Below are 16,122 nucleotides of genomic sequence, written 5' to 3'. Positions count from 1 at the left end.
GATATGCTCTGATATATTTATCTAAAGAATGGATCTTTTGTTGACAGTCCTAAAGTTTTTGCAACAACTCGTCTCTATATTGTGTTAATAAGTGATTCTCCGACCTAAGGATATCCTTCTCTACGATAAGATTAAGTATATAACCTAAAAATCCATTATTACCATCACCAATAAGCCTAAACAATGAAGAACTATTGTAGAAAGGAGGAGTTGTATTTTTTATAGGATCTTTGGGGTATAACCTTCCATCCAACCAAATATCAAGATTTTTATTTATTTCAAATCTAATCATACATTTCATGGACTCCAAAACAATGTTGGTTTTATTATTTTGCTGATTGGTTCATACTCACTTTCTAGCTTAATGTGAAGATGGTAGAGAGCTTTTTTACCAATGCTACAAAGATCATTGGATGATTTATCCATAGCTAAGGATATTCTCTAAAGATTTAAATGGAAAATTTGTGAGAAATCGAAAAAGAAAAAGAATGAGGAAGAAACTAGCAACGAGATATAACAACACTACTAAAAAGCAAGCTGGCCACCAGCTGCTTGTTGATTGACTGTTGGAGCATGATTTATAGTAGCTCTTAAAAAAAGAATAAGAAGAATAATAATAGAAATAAATACTAGGGATATTATGATTATTCATATAAGGTTGCATTGACAAGATAGAGAAGTCTCAATTCCTATCTTGAAAAACTTTGTTACTCTTCTCAATGATATAACGTTGTTGTTGCCAACAAATATACCATCTAGCTAAAGGCTTGGAAAGTGGATCCTAAAATAAATAGCTTGTAGCCTCCTCCCTCTCTTGAACCAAGATACCCATGGTGATAGCCCCTTCAATTAATGTTGGCCATTCTTCAAGTTGATGAAGAGGAAAAAGACTTGTTATCTTGGAAAAGAGGTTATGCAACCAAATTGAAAAAGAAAAACAGGACTTGGATCATGATTCATGAACCATTGTGTAAGACTTTTATCCAACAAATAAAATGTTGATGCTAGATGATCGAGTTGATGTAGTCTTCAAGGACAAATGTATTTTTTCATAGTAATGTTTTTTTAAAATATGGTACCTTTCAATAGATTTTATGAAGGTGTGGAATGTATGCATTCTAGTAATGTTAATGTACAATCACCTTACTCTAATAATAATTGACGTTGATGAGCACATATCAATCACCTTGCTCTAATACTAATGTTTAGAAATAAAGAAAGCATACATGACACAAGATTGGGTATAATCTCCCCCTATGGTTAAGTACCTCCCCTGTGCATGTATTTATAATTTGTATTAAGGTTTTGTGTTAAAAAATAACCTTGAATTTTTATTTTTATTTTTTTTGCTCTTGCTTTCTTTATATGAATGTCATGTTTTTATCCTAATATTTTCTAACCCCTATTCTAATAGGTCTATTCTTATGCATATAAAAATAATAACCAAGACTTCTAGACCTTGCATAATAACTACATCCAAATAAATAAATAACGCATGTGTATCCTTACACTAAGAAGTACACAAAAATACAATAATTCTACATTATGAAGTGTTCAGTCATAATTAATTCCAACGTATTAAAATACAATTTATCAAAATATTTCTCCCAAATAACTCCATCTAATAATTTGCTTACCATAACACAAAGCACATTAGTATCCTCCCATCTATCTACTATGCATAATAATAACTAATCACCTTACTCTAATAATAACTAACATTGATGTACATATCAATCACCTTGCTCTAATACTAATGTTTAGAAATAAAGAAAGCATACACGACACAAGATTGGGTACAATCTCCCCCTATGTATGGTTGAGTACCTCCCCCATGTATGTATTTATAATTTGTATTAAGGTTTTTTTTTTTTTTTTGCTCTTGCTTTCTTTATATGAATGTCATGTTTTTATCCTAATATTTTCTAACCCCTATTCTAATAGGTCTATTCTTATGCATATAATAACCAAGACTTCTAGACCTTGCATAATAACTACATCCAAATAAATAAATAATGCATGTGTATCCTTACACTAAGAAGTACACAAAAATACAATAATTCTACATTATGAAGTGTTCAATCATAATTAATTCCAACGTATTAAAATACAATTTATCAAAATATTTATCCCAAATAACTCGGTCTAATAATTTGCTCACCATAACACAATGCACATTAGTATCCTCCCATCTATCTACTATGCATAATATGACTAGTATCACACATGCACACTCATGCAACAAATCACATATTATGCCACAAATTAAAAAAAGTACAAAAATAAATGAAGTAAAAATCATCTTATTTTTATAGTGAACTTCGATAAATTCCATACTTCCATAACATTAATGCACCCAAGCAAGTGAATAAGGGCTTAGCCCCATATGTGCATGTAAATAAAAGCAAAGTTTCATTGGTTATTTAATATATCAGTAGGCAATATCTCATCTTGTGTGTAATTATCCTACATTCTACTCAAAAATCATGTGATCAATAAAGGTAAGAGTGCTACTATTGCAATTAGTAATCTACCCATGATATCTCCTTATATTTGTCCAACGTTTATCGCTCTCCCATGCAATATGCATGCATAATTTTGGAGAGAGAGAGAGAGAGAGAGAGAGAGAGAGAGAGAGAGAGAGAGAGAGAGAGAGAGAGAGAGAGAGAGAGAGAGAGAGAGAGAGAGAGAGAGAGAGAGAGAGAGAGAGAGAGCTTGTGCATGTATACACTTTATATCTTTGTATCATTTGGAGGCATCAAGAGAGTAGCATTGAAGTAAATATTTATCCATCTAATTGTGAGCTATGTGACAAAGAGCTTTCATGGACAATGTTAGGTATTGGGACAACTTTAAATTGTAAGTTGCACACATATTTGTAGTGTACTCATTATAGCCATTCATGCTTCAATAAATACCCCACAAAATGATGAAAGAGGCCCTTTGTTGCAAGGGCATAGTTCAAGTTGTTTCCACATTGTAAGATCAAACTTCAAGTTAAAGTTTGAAGCCCAATCTTCGGAAGGGTTGTGGAGACTACACTCTCCAATCAGTTGCAATAGGAAGCCAATCAGTTGCAATAGGAAGTGATGTTGATTGGAACCTCACCTAAAGGGGCAAGTAGCTAATTCTAGGGGACTCACCCCCTTGAATTAGTAGAGATGCTTGATGGTAACCCTAAGGGCACTTGTCCCTTAGATCATGTGAGGCTCGTAGTGTTCACGAAGAATTGTTCTATCCTTAGCTAGATTTTCAATAAACTTGTTGAGATTCAAGTTTGTCTTGATGGAAACTGGCTATTTTTTGGACATTTTGGTTTGTAGAACTGGCTAATGTCATACTTCCCTCCCCCCCCCCCCCCCCCCCCCCCAAAAAAAAATTGATTGCATTTCAACCTTTTCTTATTCTCTATTGGAAAGGAAAAAGTTTGATCATGAACAAACACTGTGCAGCGAGGGTGCGCCCGCCGCCCGTGCGCTTGCGGGATGACCACCTTTGCCCACACAACTAAAAACAAATGGGACACATTTGGACTCATGAGTCATAACCAAAAAAAGGGCTGCGGGAGTGCCCTCGTTCCCAGCTTTCATAATTCTCAACAGACGCCAGCTGGGCAGGCCCACCAAACTCCCCTGCCCCCCACCCAAAATGCACAACACTCATAACTCACTGCCAACCCGCCCTTTCATCTCTTCTAAGTTCTCGGTGTGCGTGTTTGTGTGTGCGTGCGTTTGTGTCATCGTGAGTGTGCAGAAAAGGAACTTGGCGATGGGCGCTGCGCTTTAAAGTTTGCAGTTTCTGACTGCAAATTTCACCCCCGCCATCGATAATATAACCGCAAGCAAGCTGCTCACTGCTAGGCTGCTAGCCTTCTCTTTATGTCGGTTAGTGTATTGTAATTCCTGTTCTTCTGTACGGGAGAGAGCTGCAGCCTGCATCCTTATGCGATTATCTGAGTCTTTAACTATGCGTTAGCTACCGGCGGGACTCCGGGAGAGCAAACCTTAGACGTGAATGATGTACTTCCACTGTCCACACTCCCCCATAGGCTATATACGGGGTGGGGGGAGATGACTCTGCCACCTTTTGCCCCTCCTGGAGCTTCACACACACACACACACACACACACACACACACACACACTCTCTCTCTCTCTCTCTCTCTCTCTCTCTCTCTCCGTGTAATTTTATGTAACCCCTCGTACAAAGCCAATTGGCATTGGGCATTATTAGACAGCTCTGTCTTCAATCCGTCTCACAACTCTACTTAGATCTCCTTATCCACATGGTGGATACTGAGAGAGATTTCCTATTTACTCTCTCTGTGGGTAATCTTCTCTCTCTCAGTTGAATGCTTCCTCTATTGTTCCTCAGTTGAATGCTTCCTCCATCGTTGGCCCCTCTCTCGGTTAAATGCTCCCTCTTTCATCCAGCCCTTTCTAGCTGTGCAGATTTTTCTGATGAGCGTCCTTTTGCACTAAGTAGAGCTGGAGATAAAGAGCTCCCATGTGCTTAAGCTCTTCACAACCTCACACAGTGTACACACACACACACTCTCTCTCTCTCTCTCGCACACACACGCCCGCACGTGTGCCTGACTGAATACCCTCATCCACCATGAGGGACTCCCCACCCTCTCATGCAGCCTCTCTCTTTGCTTGGAGCTGCATGCTCATCTTTCACTGCATCAAACTTATTCTTGCTGAAGCAGTCTCGTCTGGCTCGTGGGAGCTCCTAGTGGAGAATGGAGGTGTCTCAGCAATGCACATGGCGCTCACCCCTGCCAACACTGTCATCATGTACGATCGAAGTGATTATGGCCCTTCCCAGCTAAAGCTCCCCGATGGCAAATGCAGGGATGATCCCAATGACCTTGCCTTGACAGTGGACTGTTTTGCCCATTCCATTGAGCTAGACCTTGCCACCAACAACATAAGGCCATTGGAGATACTCACTGACACATGGTGCTCCTCAGGAGCCTTCCTTGCAGATGGCAGGTTTATATCTACTGGGGGGTGGAATGATGGCGGGAGGGCTATTCGATTCTTCGCGCCATGCCGCAGTGGAGGTACATGCAATTGGGAAGAGTCGTCCTCTCAGCTTGCCGCCGCAAGATGGTATGCCACCAATCAGATACTGCCCGAGAACCAGGTCATTGTAGTAGGTGGAAGGAGAGCTTTCACATATGAATTTGCACCCAAAAGCCCAGGTGCCATTCAATTGCCCTTTCTATATCAGACAAATGAGCCAGGTGCAGAAAACAATCTGTACCCCTTTGTGCACCTGTCGTCTGATGGAAATCTCTTTATTTTTGCCAATTCCATGTCCATCCTACTGGACTACAAGGCCAATCAAGTGGTGAAGACCTTCCCAGAACTCATGGGCGGTAGTAGAAATTACCCCTCTTCAGGTGCCTCAGTGATACTACCCCTATCTGCTGCTGACAATTTCCAGAAAGTAGAGGTGATGATATGCGGGGGCTCCCCTCACGGCGCCTTTCTCCGTGTTGCGGTGGGCTCATACCCTGCGGCACTCCAGACATGTGCTAGGATGGTCATTACAGACCCAGATCCCAGCTGGGCCATGGAGGACATGCCCTCCAGCAGAGTGATGGGTGACATGATCATACTCCCCACAGGTGAGATTCTAATCATCAACGGGGCTAAACAAGGGACCGCAGGATGGGGAAGTGCAGTCAATCCAGCCCTTTCCCCCTTCCTGTACACCCCGAGCAAAGGTGCAGGCTCGAGATTTCAGGTTCTTGCACCGTCTCCCATTCCCCGCCTGTATCATTCGAGTGCGGTTTTGCTACCGGATGGGCGGATCCTGGTCGGCGGAAGCAACCCAAATGTGGGCTATGCATTCAGTAATGTGCCATATCCAACAGAGCTGAGGATAGAGGCCTTCAGCCCTTACTACCTGGCCCCTTCTTTGGATTCTCAGAGACCCACAATTACAGCCCTCAACGTTGAGGTAGGCTATGGGGAAATGTTCGAGGTCGATTTTACAACCCCGCAGGACCCAACAGGGGTCGATGTCCGCCTCTATGCACCCTCATTTGCCACACACGCCATAGCCATGAATCAGAGGCAGTTGATTTTGGAGATAGTTTCAGTGAATGCCTCTGCAGCAGCAGCAGGGAACCGGTATGTAGCTATGGTGAACTCACCTCCTTCTGCTGTTGCAGCGCCTCCAGGCTATTATTTGATATTTCTAGTGAATGGAGGAGTGCCCAGTGCAGGAGCATGGATCAGGGTCTCTTGATCAGCCCTAGTCAGGGCAAATTGAGGACCTCTTTTCCACATAATGGCGGTTGGTTGGATCAACAGGTTGCCACCATAGCCCACCTACATGTTTGGCATTATCATTCATCCATGTGTAGTGCAACGTTCTCCTGCATTTTCATTCCTGAATGGGAAGCCACCCCGACTCCAACTTAAACGGTCTGGCCTTTCCTCTTTGTGCCCATTTGCACCATCGGTTTCACATTCTCGCACACCCTACCCTGTTCATTGCTGCCAATGTGACATCTCTACATGGTTTAATTATTAACCTTATATATACACTGCCCTTTTGCATTGGTCTTTTTCCAAAAATGCGAGGCTCTTTTTATATATAAGGTTTTATAAAAAGGACTTCGCATCTTTTTATACATAAAGGACTTCACATCTTTTTATAAGTAAAGAACACACTAGGAACGGATTTGAATTTTTTTAGGCGCGGAGCGAATATTTAAATTTCAAGTACTCAGCATCATGAGTTTCAAAAATGGGCCACATCAAGCCAAAAGATCAAGCACTTTTGCCTTTTTTTAAAAAGATGCGTAGTGCATTCCTAAGAACCAAATCTTGCCACTCCAAACCCACCGGCCATTAGCCACCTTGTATAAGGCACTGAAAGATCAAGTGTCTAATAATGATGGCCCATGGCTAATGTGAATTCATCCTACCAATCAGCCTCAATAACAACCATTAGCCACCTTGTATAAGGCACTGAAAGATCAAGTGTCTAATAATGATGGCCCATGGCTAATGTGAATTCATCCTACCAATCAGCCTCAATAACAATCTATCAGCTTTGATTTTGTAATGGTTCAATACCAAGTCATCCCTCCTTTTCCATTATGACAACATCCCAATAACAATATGTCAGCTTTGACTTGTAATGGTCCAATACCAAGTCCTCCCTCCTACTTTATTGTGATAATATCCCTTGAAATCGGGTGTCACTCTTGGCCATGGTGCTTGGACCATAAAAACCTCCAAAGTAATTTCTTTAGTTCATTCCAAGCTCACTTCTTGAATGCAAAAATGCTAGCCACGAAATGATAGCAGCTACCAACTTTGAATTGAACATTGTAATCTTATGCCTAAGAGTGATTGCCTAGATCCTTCACTTTAGTACTTCATAGCCATCTTGTTTCCAAGCCATTGGAAGCATTGAGCTTGAGCGATGCCTAGTCCATAAAGGCAAGCTAAGTATCTGAAGATTTCCCCTTTATGCAATAGAACCCTCAGTCCATATCTTGCAACCCATTACTGTGGGTCATCAAAACCTAAGTACAATATCTCAATTTGAGACATGTTGATTTTTTATCTTTAGAGGTCTGAAAAAAATTGGAATCTATCCTTAAGTTTGTCCAATTGATATTGTCTTGCTTGGACTATAAGATTTTTTGTCTCCATAGAATTGTGCAACAAATTGTTTGCCATTTGGTAGATCCAAGCTCTTCAAGGCTCCTTTTTTCACTAGCCTTTTCAACCTCCTAAGCAAGGGGTCAATCACAATTGTGAAGAGAAGAGGGGCAATTGGATAGCCTTGATGCACTGATCTTCTCAAAGAGAAAGGTTTGGATAGTGCACCATTTGTGCAGACCCATGCTTCAACATTAGTAAAAAAAAGTTTTGATCATATGTTCAATTTTGCTTCCAAAACTCAAAGGTTCCACTATCAATGTGATGAAGGCCTATGACACACAATCATGTGCCTTTTCAAAGACCATAATTACCAAAATTGAGTCTTGCCTAGTTGCTAATGCCTAATCAATTGCCATGGCTAGGTTGAGAATGGCATCCTAGATTTTCCGCTCAAATATATTGACGTGGGGGAATGATATGGGCTAAAAGTGACTTGATCCTTAGATTTTTGTTTTTCCCTCCTTATATGATTCCCTCATCATACTAGATATACTCCAATACCATTCCACATCATAGATTACTTTCCCCCAATTTACATTTTTCTTTGTTCCTTCAAAGACTAGCCTCAACCTAGCTTCCTATATACCATGTAGGATAAAGGCACTAATAGTCTTAATGGCCCTCTCTCTAAGCTTATTCCGAGTCTTATGCACACCAAATATACACCACATCATTAGAATTTCATTCCATTCTCCCAAACCTAGTCTAGGAAAAATTGCCATCCATGTGTCCTTAATGAGACACCCATCCCAAAACAAGTGCCTTCTTACTACCATATGCACACTTCTCATCCGATATAACACTTTTCTCCAGTTTTGCTTCTATCAATCACACCACCTAGAATTGGTCTCCACATGAAGATCCTCTCTCTAAGATGTAGCTTTGATTCTCCCATGCTTGTCTTACTTGCATCATAGTTGTACTTTTGCTTCCAAGTAGCCTTATAATTGACTTTTTGCTCAAACTTGCCATAAGCTCCTTTCATGCTACCCTTAGGCATAAGACTCTCATGGGCCTTTGCCTATTCTTTGTGATTTCTAGGTCAATCTTCCTACTACAATTTCCTAGCTAGTCTTGTAGATGCTTGAAGCACTTCACCTTTGCCTTCCTTCTTCAAAGGTTATTAAGGCCAAGACCATGTGCAAGTTGATTAGCCTTGCACTCATCATGGTTCAAGTCAATGGCATGTGGATGGGTGACAAAAACTTTCAGTACAAAAAATTGGTACTCCATCTAGTCAAGCTAGTACCACTCAAAATAAAGGTACTTTGTGAACTAGCTGAAGTCCATGTTATATGGCACAAGAACATTTGCAACACCCAATAGTCTCTCTTTTTGAAGAGTAGTTTTGTCTCCAATCTCAAATGTAGGTCATTGTCTATACTTCTACACCAAAGTGGTCCCACCTAAGTGTGCACTTGCATAGGGCTACCACACTCTAGGTCCTTCTATCTCCTTTGTGCAAGTCTATGGACATATGTGGGATGCATGTCTAAATTGCAATTTGGCTAGAACAAAAAACTTGCCCTATTGACTCCATGTTTTGTCAGATGCTTCCTCCTCCCCTTGAGCATTGTCGTAAGATGTGGTAAGAAGGCCAAAGCCTAATGAAGTTTTTCCTATATTTTCTATTGTCCCTTGTTTTGCTAGATTCAAGATTTCAATTTCATGATACTAACATGCCTAAAATCAAGTTCTAGGCTTCATGATCTTGAGGGCATGTATGCTAATTGTCTCTATTGCTTTGATAGTACCCAAGCATCATAGTTTTCTTTTTTGCATATAAAATCTCAATCATCATTTTGCCGAAGGCATGTCATGCCTGCAAACATCTTTTCAAAAGCTTGCCACGTAAGACTTTCTTAGCTTCAATGCTTAATGGTTGCAACCCTCTTTGCATCCATTCTTGCTTAAGAGTATCCTATGGGAGAGCCAAATATAGGGCCTTGCATGCCTTTCCCATAAGAAATTGGCAATGAGTGAATCCCATTGCTTTTGTCTACTTTTGTTGATTGGGAGATATAGCCTAAGAGTTAGATATAGGGTAAAAAATAAGGGACCCCTTGGATTTTTAGTTTGTAGATAGGTGGGCAATTTTTGGCTAATCAATGGTGAAGAGATTAGAAAATTGGGAAAATGTTAAGAAAAAACTCTATTTTTGAGCTACTTTTGGTGAATTTTTTATCAAAATATATAACTTTTTGTATATATGGGCTAATTTTTTGAGTTTCCAAGCCTAAAAAATTAACCCGATGACCAAGAAAACCTCTGAAAAATAGCCTTTGGGCTAAAAGTTCGCCCCTAATTTTTACTTTGCTTAGATATATGAATATCTTTAGTATACTTTGGAAGATTTTTTGACATCTAATCCCATTAGTTGGTATACATAAAAAATTAGCCTTCTCCTTGTGATGTTCCCCTTCCACCCTGAATTTTCTAGGCATTTCTCTAAAACACTCACCAATGAGGATGTCCCTAGGTCGATCCTAAATCTTGATGCTTTTTCAAAAATATCCATGTGGGAGCTTTCACTTGACTACCAAGACCCACGAACCGCTTATTTCTCAAGAGTTTCAAGGTGAGTGCTAATGGCTACCTCTCATATAACCGTACATGCTCTCAAGCCTATAAGTGTAGTGAGCTTACCTCAATGCCCAATCAAGTACCCTCCTCCCTCAAGCACACTAGTAGCTCCACGATCCAAGATACGAGGTCAAGCAAACTCAATCCTCTACCTTCAAGCTCCATGCTCCATAGTCGTGCGCACGACACAAGAGAAGATAAGAGAAGAGAAGAAGAAGATAGGAGAAGATGAAGAGCTTCTCCACCATGGTCCCTCACCCTCACACTCTCACACTCCCTCTCTCAAGCACAAACACAAGCAAGCAAGAAGAAGAAGAGAAGAAGCAGAGCCACTTTTGCCACACACCAAGAATGAGCTTCACTATTCACTTTTTGGTTTTTATACATGCCCTCATCCCTTTGGGCACCCATCCCCTTTTTTACATGATCAACCATCTTGCCAAGGTCCTCTTTTCCTATCACCTATGCCCGTCTACTCTTTACAACTTGCACAGGAGGGAGCCTGGCACTCTTTTACAAAAATTTAAGGGTGCCTTTAAATTTAAAATGTGCCTTTGCCTTTGCCTCAAATTTTAAGGCTGCTCTTGCTCTTTTGGCCTTTTCTCCTCTTATTTTTCTGTCAGACTGACTTTTTTTTCTTTGCTCCACATTTTTTTAATTTTCTCGAATTTTCTTCACTTCCTTTTTCTCTGTCTCTCACTAGGGTTAACATTACCCCCCTCCCAGTCAAGTGCCAGTCCCATGGCACTTGTGGGACTTTGGCGATGAGGGCTAGGATGATCGAAGGGTGGTCATGTGAGTCGATGATGGGGCTTTTGTGGGGATAGGACATGGGAGAGAAGCATATCGAAATGGTTGAAGTTGTGGAGACTGAGGGTATATTGAATGGATGATGGGGGCCTTTGAAGTCGATGGTTAGGTGCAGGTTGTTAGCTTCACTTGAAAGAGAAAAGAAAGTGCACTACCTAGGGGTGTGCCTACCTCACCATGTAATGCATTGCATTTATGCGAGTGGAACTGGGAGTTGGGTAACTGCAAGCAAGCCTGGGGTGTTGTTCCACACTTGAGGACCCATTTCATGTATAGGGAAAGTGCACTGGGTGTAGCTTAGGGAGACAGGTCTCTAACCATAGGCGAGTGTGACCTTCCTAGGTGTATTCTGCCCTTGATGTGCCCTAAGTGTGAAGCGGGGGAAAAAGGGCTAGGGAATTAGGGATGGAGCCGGCCGACCAAGGCCAGCAGATATGCCTAACTTGAGGACCCCTAGGTGTAGTGATTGTGGTACTCCATCAAGTGAGGTGTGTTTTCTCGCTTTCTACTTGATTTTCTTTTCTTTCCTTACTCTCTTTCCTTTTTTCTCTTTTCTTTCTCTTTTTCTCTTTCTTGCTTCCTTTTTCTTTTCTTTTTTTCTTTTTGTTTTTTTTTAAAATGTACATCAGGAGCTAGTCCTCAGGTTCGTGGTCATGAGAGGAGGAGGCTAGGGCCTTAAGGGACTTACTAATAAGGAAGTTCCTACTCTACATATAGTCCATTAGATTCATACGTGCATTCAGAGGGGTTATTAACAAAAATGGATGATTACACCAACTAAACCAACTATCATTCATGTCCTCTAGTAGAGCCATGCAAAAGGATGGGAGGAGGGTGGCTCTCATCATGAGCATGGCCATCGCGTAGCTATACATGCCAACGTTCAAGTCGAAAAATAGGGGCAGTAGTTAGTATTCATGAGAGATAGGCTATTGCTTAAGCGAAACTCTAAGTAGCCTAAGGTAGTTACACATTGTGATAAAAGTAGGATCGGGGCAAGAAGAGAATTCACTAAGAAAATGGGAGATGGAGGGTCCTAGGTCATTTTCAGAGAATGTAAGGGCTTCCTCTAGCTTAGTAGTATTTACATTGTAGATTTTAGGAAAATTGTAATAACCATGAATGTCGGAGTTACAGTCCACCCCTCTTCTTGGATATGGCATGTATGTTGGGTCGTTTCTCTCATAGGGTAGGTTGCTGCAGAATGACATCCATGCATCCATGTTCCTGTCCCAAATTCTCCACCTCCACTTTGGTTGTGACCCCTTTATGGTCTTGGGCACCTCCATAACTTTGTATTCCCAATAGTCATGTGACTCTGTCCCCCATAGTGTTGGATTCTTGTCTCTTTCTATGTTCCACCAATCTCCAAGCCTTCTACCCATGCTTATCACCTCCTCTACCACTTTAGGGGATAATACTCGGCTCAATGTGGGTGGGTATCAGAAGGTAAACTCAAAAAGCTTGCACTTTTTTTCCCAATGTTACCACACTATGAGGTCCATATTCCAGTTGACAGGAAAGCATTCCTCTTTTTGTGGGATGGGAGCATCCAGAATTGATAAGGGTCACACCCTTAGTATTCTTCGTGCTTGTTCTAGCATCTTCTTCCTTCTTTTCCTGACCTTCGCTTTTCTTTCCACAGTTGCATCCTCTAGTGGCACTTCCTGTTGAGGTTCTAGTCTTGGAGAGGGTCCTGCCCCACTTCAGGGAGTGGTATCTACTGCTCTTCTTCTCTCACTAGCTCTTGTGGTCCCTGCTTCTCCTCCATATACCCCAACCATTCCATCTCTTGAATTGTTAGTCATGCCCTTAGCAGGTACTTCTTTTGATCTTGTTAGCTTAGGTTCGTTTTTGATTCATGCACCTGGACACAGAGGCCATGCCTTCTGGTTGTGCAAGTAATCTTTAGCTTCTTCTTGAAGGTTTCAATGGCCTCCTCCTCTTCTAGATGTGTGACATCTAAAATGGTGCTAAGGAAGGCATGTTGTTGGGCTTCCATGCTTATCTTTACGACCTCTACCATGCTCTCTGCTAATACTCTATTACCTTCATCATGGGCTAGATAGCGTGCGAGTTCTTTCACTCTTCCCTCACTTTTGGCCACCCATTCCTCTGCCTTTTGCTTCATTTCCTCTAGGCTTTCATGTTTCCTTTGTGCTATGGCCACCATTCTTGACTCTAGCTCTTTCCACCTCTAGGTTGCTTCTTCTTTCTCCTTCTCCAAGTGCTCAATTTCCCTTTCTAGCCTTCCTTGCTCTTCCAGCTCCATTAACAACCTATGCTCCATTATCTCCATGTCTCTTTGATGCTCTTCCTCTTTCTGAGTTTTTTTGCACCCCTTGCCTCAAGTTTATCCATTGCCTCTTCTATCCTCTTTAATTGCTCTCTCAATTCTTGGCGTTGCATGCGGATGAGCTTGTACTCCCTTTGCAAGCCTATCAATTCATGTCATTCTTCTTCGAGCCTCCCTTACCAATTGTCTTCTTTCTTCTCCTTTGCCTTGAGCTCTTTCATCAACTTGTAGATTTCTCTTTAGTATCCTACTACCTGGTGAGTCCTTTCCAATCAGAAGGCTACCCAATGCTTCTCTTTTAGCTTCCACTTTAGTTACTACCGTTGTCTTCTTCTCTGCCTTTGCTCATGTCTAGGTATGTGAGAAGATCTTTGATGTACTCATCATAGCCCATAGACAGCGGTGGTATTGTAGGTATGGTCGTTGTCGATGAATCTATTATCTTCTTCTTTCGATCTCTTAACTTGAGCCATCGGAGCTCCTCCACTCGAATCCAAGGCTATTTCTTGCATCCTATTCACTATGTATTGCACCCATGCCATGAGGTTTCTTGCATCCACTGTGCTAGTGATGCCTTGGTGGGTGGTTGTGGGAATTATAGGTTGGGGCACAAGAGCTGGCAAGATTGAATACAACAGGCCCTTGCCTTTGCCTTCTGCCCCATCAGTGGTGGTCATTCAATTTCTAGTACTTTGGTGCAAGTGCTTAGGCCTTCTTCCCTTCATGGGCTCATAGCAATAGTTAACTCCTCCTCCCTAGAAACCTGCTCCACCAACATACACATGGATTGAGCCAAATCTTCATCTTCCTTCATGTGTAGCTCTTTTGCCTCTCCTTCTACTTTGCTTCTTCTTTCTTCTTCAGCCCTCCTTGACTCTGCCTACACTCTCTACAATTCGGCCTTTTTTTCATTGGTCATTCTCTCCTTGGTTTCTTACTATTCTTGCTTTTGAGGAGTCTTCTTCTTTGGCCTTCTAGGCCCTCCTTGGCCAGATGTTATCTCTAGTTCTCTACCCTCACTCATTGTCCTTTCACTCGATTGCTCTTTCTCCTGTGATGGTGATCTTTCAGGTGGTCTCCCCCACTTCCTCCTCACCTTCTTCCTCTCCCACAGCCTTTTGGATTATAGTGGTTAACACCTCACCCCAAACCTTATAATTGATGCTTTTGATGACGGCTTCTTCCTTGCCATCTCCGTTGTGGAAGCTAGAGACTCCCCAGTTGTATACCTACAATGGCTAGTGCCTTTGCTGAACCTTCAATGGTCTTTCGCACATAACCATTCCAATTCACTTCATCCAAGGACTTGGCTGCAAGGCTCTCTAGTAAGGGCACTCCAATTCTACTCATTAAGGTGTTGTACTTTTGGCTAGAGAATAGAGCATGGATCATCTTTGCTTGTAACTTGACTTCAAGTTCAAAAATATCGGCTAGGCTGATGCTGGCATTGGTGTGGACTAGGCTTTTTCCATTCTCAACATGCTGTAGACATCCCTTTTTGGTCACCTCTCGCCCTTGTTGACCAAGCCCAATGCTCTCTCCACCATCTCTAGGCTCAATTTCACCTTGACCCCCAGCGAGGTTCTTCTCCTTGTCGCACTATTATAGTGTCATGGTTCCCTATTAGCGTCGAAGGTTTGTAGGAACTCTACACACTTGTTGCTATAGTCAATAGCTTGTCTGACCTTCTCTATGTACTTTCCCAAGTTGTACTGGGTCGACAAGCCGCTTCACGGCTGGTTCTTCCATGACCATGTCGTCCAAGTTCATGATGTTCCTGAACTTGAACCAATTGAAGGCTGTGATTTCTATCATTAGGTCATACTTTGCATGTTCTTCTTCTGTGAACAAAAGCTTGCCTTTGTCCTGGCATGCCATCATAAGTTCCTGTCACAATACCATAGCTTACCTTCTGTTTTCTTGAGATAGCTCTTGCAAGACAATAAGTAGATAATGAATGTATGCTATGGAAAAGCGAAGTGATTAAGTACATAATAAAGACTTTTACTTCAACAGTCCACACAATCCAAAAGAAATTATGCAAATTTTTCTCAATCATAAGTTGGTTTTTATTCCTTTAAACATTGGTTGAGGTTTGGGACATGTTTTCTTTTCCACCTTACCCCCTCCCCCCCAGGAATGATGTGAATCCTTCCTAGGATTGGAGAATGAAGAGTTAAGGGTATTAAATGCAGGGTTGCAATGCTTCATTTTGCATTAGCCAGGCATAGAAGTGTGGGTTATGCTCCAAGTGAGCATGATGGTCCATGTCATGAGGTCTAATTACCTACATGTGTAACGTAGGTTAGGACATAAGTTAGGAAGTCATCGGAGTTTATCCTGTTGGAAACATGTAGCCCTTCCTCGGTACTCAATTTAAATAGGGGTGAGCCATGTTAAGATATTCTAAAGGTCGATTGTGAGTGATGGACAATATTCTAAAGGAGGTAGGACCTACATAAGTAGGGTCATACTCAGAGATTTTGATGGTGCATCTATGCTTGGAATTGGTTATGATTGGGCAACCCTCTTGTTCCCATAGAAGATGGAGATCATACCATTTATGTAGAAAGAAGGAGTAAGTGATGGCCAACTTTTTATTTTCTTCTAGTTATTGGCTTGTGGCAGAGAATTTGCTCTTGTTATAGGAGGTGATTAGCCTTTGTTTACGAGCTTGCTCACAAGAAATATTAGTGGCGATCAATTCCTCAGCTACATGGTGACTTTAATGAACATG

The 16,122-nt window shown here is 41.6% G+C and overlaps 1 pseudogene; it reads left to right on the top strand.

Moving 5' to 3' along the window:
- Positions 1–3,720: 3,720 nt before the first annotated feature.
- Positions 3,721–6,601, top strand: LOC148027454 (aldehyde oxidase GLOX pseudogene; annotated as a pseudogene).
- Positions 6,602–16,122: the final 9,521 nt, after the last annotated feature.

Source organism: Lygodium microphyllum, chromosome 12 (assembly GCF_053477565.2).
Source record: "Lygodium microphyllum isolate KBCC chromosome 12, Lygodium_microphyllum_v1.1.10, whole genome shotgun sequence".
NCBI classification, from domain to species: domain Eukaryota; kingdom Viridiplantae; phylum Streptophyta; class Polypodiopsida; order Schizaeales; family Lygodiaceae; genus Lygodium; species Lygodium microphyllum.
This window is presented reverse-complemented; position numbering and strand designations above follow the sequence as displayed.